At 41.7% G+C, this 3,646-nt stretch overlaps 1 long non-coding RNA gene across 1 annotated transcript in view; it reads right to left on the bottom strand.

The window, feature by feature from the left end:
- LOC107182903 overlaps positions 1–2,536 on the bottom strand; it is a 2,775-nt gene extending 239 nt beyond the window's left edge. Inside the window, exons 1-2 of the long non-coding RNA XR_001513662.1 lie at positions 2,377–2,536; positions 144–279 (exon numbers count right to left, since the gene is read on the bottom strand). This is a non-coding gene — a long non-coding RNA (uncharacterized LOC107182903). The remainder of the gene's footprint in view (positions 1–143; positions 280–2,376) is intronic.
- Between the last annotated feature and the right edge of the window lie 1,110 nt (positions 2,537–3,646).

The following is a 3,646-nucleotide window of genomic DNA, read 5'->3' as shown; positions in this document are numbered from 1 at the left end:
GGAATGTTGAAAGCTGAGATAGACTGAAAGTTGGATCTCTTATGCCAAACAGTTATCCAAGTTCTGAAAGCAAAGAAACACTCCTTAGGAAAAGGAAAAGTGCTACTCCAGTGAACACAGAAATGATAAGAAAGCAAAACAACCTTATTGTTTATATGGAGAAAGTTCTAGTGTTCTAGAGAGGTCAAGCCCACCGTAACATTTTCTTATGCCAAAGGATAATCCAGAGAAAGGTCCTAAGTCTCTTCAATTCTTTGGAGGCTGAGAGAGGTGAGGAAGCTGCAAAAGAAAGAGAGAGGTTTGAAGCTAGCAGAAGTTGGTTCATGAGGTTTAAGGAAAAAAGCCATGCCTATAACATAAAAGTACAAGGTATACAAGTACCGAGGAAGAAGCTGCAGCAAGTTATCCAGAAGAGCTAGTTAAGATACTTATTGAAAGTGGCTACACTAAACAACAAATTGTCAGTGTAGATGAAACACCATTATACTGGAGATACCATTTAAGACTTTCATAGCTAGAAAGGAGTACATCTGGCTTCAAAGTTTCAAAGGACAGGCTGAATCTGTGGTAGGGGTTGATGTAGCTGGTGACTTTAAGTTGAAGCCCATACTCATTTATAATTCTGAAAATCTTAGGACCTTTAAGAATTATATTAAATCTGCTCTGATTTGTGCTCTATAAATGGAACAACACAACCTGAATGACAGCACATCTATTTACAACATAGTTTTCTAAATAATGTAAGCCCACTGGTGAGACCTTTCGCTCAGAATAAAAGATTTCTTTCAAAATACTACTGTTCATTGAAAATGCACCTGAAAACCCAAGAGATTTTCTGGATATGTACAACAAAATTAATGTTGTTTTTATGCCTACTAACACATCATCAATTCTGCAGCCCATAGTCTAGGAGTAATTTTGACTTTCAATTCTTATTATTTAAGAAATACATTTTGTAAGGCTATGGCTGCCACAGATATTGAGTCCCCTGATGCATCTGGGCAAAGTATATTTAAAACCTTCCAGAGTCCTAGCCAGTTTTTCTCAGTGGATAGATCCTTGGCCTGCGGACTGAAGGGTCCCAGGTTCGATTCCGGTCAAGGGCATGTGCCTTGGTTTCAGGCATATCCCCTGTGGGGGGTGTGCAAGAGGCGGCTGATGTTTCTCTTTCGTTGATGTTTCTAACTCTCTATCCCTCTCCCTTATTCTCTGTAAAATATCAATAATACATATATATATATTTTTTTAAAAAAAAATTTCTGGAAATGATTCACCATCTAAATACCATCAAGAATGTTTGTGATTCATGGGAAGAGTAAAAATGTTAATATTCAATGAAGTTTAAAAGAGGTTGATTCTAACTCTCATGGATGAATTTGAGAATTCAAGATTTCAGTGGAGGAAGTAATTTCAGATGTGGTAGAAAGAGCAAGAGAACTAAAATTTTTAGATGTGGAGCCTAAAGATGTGACTGAATTGGTTCCATTTCATAATAAACCTTTAATGGATAAGGAGTTGCTTCTGATAGATGAATAACAAAAGAGGTTTCTTGAGATGGAATACAATCTTCGTGAAAATACGGTGAAGATTGTTGATATGACAAAAATATTTTAAAATAATACATAAATGTAGTTGATAAATCAAGTTTCATAGTCTTATTTTAAGTTATTGGCACACCTACCCCATCCTTCAGCAGTCACCACCTGACTAGTGAGTACTCATCAACATCAAGAAAAAACCTCCACCACAAAAAGAGTATGAATTGCTGAAGGGTCAGATGGTAGATAGGATTTTTAATCAATAAAATATTTTAATTAGATATTCCAGACTGACCGAGACTAAAGAGATGTGACTGCTACATGCAACAAGTGATGCTGAGCTGCATTTGCTAGCCATAAAGGAATTGTTGGAAGATTTCAAAATGGCAGCAGAGTCAGTGGAAACTACACTGACACTCTCCCAGGACCAAATGGCAATTATAAGTAAAATACAGAAAAACATCCTGAATAACCAAGTGAAGACTAGCTGGAGAAAAACCTGATAACCAAGGATGAAATGTGAAGCCTGCATAGAGGCTAGTTGTGTGGAGGCATGAAAAGGCTGTCCAGGCTTCCCCAGGCAGCAGCTGAAGTTCTGGAGGGATATCTCAGCTATGGGGTGGCGGGTGGGGAGGGGCAGGGGGAGATTTACACTGAGAACTCTGGAGCCTAAACACCAAGATGGACTCCCAGCCAACAGCACTTGAACTAAGAAAGGTGCTCATAGAACATCTGGCTGTGAAAGCAGCAAGGTTGCAGTCTTCCAAGGAGAGATGGCTGGAAATGCAAACACCTTCTTAAAGGGCCAAATCACAAAATTTCATGTGCAGCCACTCACCTTGGGCTCCAGCAGAGGGAGGACAGAGTGGACTGGAGCTGTGTGAGGAGAATCCAGGGTTGGGGGATCTTGGATGAGAGCACAGAAGGCAGACACCTCAATTTCCCATGCTGAGTCATTCCCTCATACAGCAGAAGACATCGTTCTCTGCAGACCTTTACCATTCAGGGTTGGGGGGAGCAATTTCCCCACCCTGTTAGAAAACCTCTTGCTCCACCCTGTGACCCATAGCCTGAGGCTAATCAATCCAATAATATCAGACTACAGGCAGAGGTGGGTCTCTGGAGGCTTTGAGTCTTTGTTTGATCAAATTTGGGGCTTGGGGCTAGGAAAAGCAGACCCTGGTGCACATCTTGGTCCTTTCCAAAGGCACCCAGCCCAAGCAGAGGGTGCCACAAGCTGTGGCTTGCTAATAGCTACAAACAGGATACTCAGGGCCACAAGCAGAGTCTGATACTGCCCAGTACTAGAGATTGGGAGTCGTAGCTGCTATACCTAATATATAGACACAAACCCAAACAGGTAGCCAACATTGGAAAACAAAAAAATAAGCCCCAAATGAAAGAACAAGAGAATTCTCCAGAATAAGAGCTAAATGAAATGGAGATAAGAAATTTATCAGACATAGAGTTCGCAATAATGATGGCAAGCATGCTCAACAACATGAGAAAAGACATTGAAATAATGAAGAATTACATAGCACTAATAAAGAGCACAGTGGAAGGAATATCCAGCAGATTAGGGAAAGCCAATTAGAAGACGGATATAAAAAGATAACTCAATCAGAGATCAAAAAACAAAACAACAACAATTTAAAAATAGGACAGCTTAAGAGAGCTGTACGTCAACATGAAACATAGTAATCCTAATATATAAAAACCCAGGGTCCATAACGACCGACCTAAGGCTCCACCGAACACTGGAAGTCAGCCATGCAGTCAGTGCTGGGTTTCCTTGGTGACCCAGCACTGACTGCTGCTGGTGCAGGCACAGCGACCCAGCACTGACTTCCAAGGGAGCTGTGGATCAGGCCTGGAGAGAGGCTGGGAGAGAGAGGCAGGGTCTCATCCGCAGCCTCCATGGCAGCTGTTGATCAGCTGTTGCCTCTCTCTTTCTCTCTGGGCTTTGCCAGCAGCCACACCTCTCTTTCTCTTACTCTGGGCCTCTTCCGGGCCTGCTGATCAGCCCTGCCTCTCTGATCAGGCCCAGAGATAGGTCCAGAGACACTGACTGGCATAGAAACTGACCAATCAGAACTAAATCTGGATTT

The sequence above is a fragment of the Myotis davidii genome, unplaced genomic scaffold, assembly GCF_000327345.1.
Source record: "Myotis davidii unplaced genomic scaffold, ASM32734v1 scaffold738, whole genome shotgun sequence".
NCBI lineage: Eukaryota > Metazoa > Chordata > Mammalia > Chiroptera > Vespertilionidae > Myotis > Myotis davidii.
The sequence above is the reverse complement of the archived record's forward strand: the minus strand, read 5'-3'. Positions and strand labels throughout refer to the sequence as shown.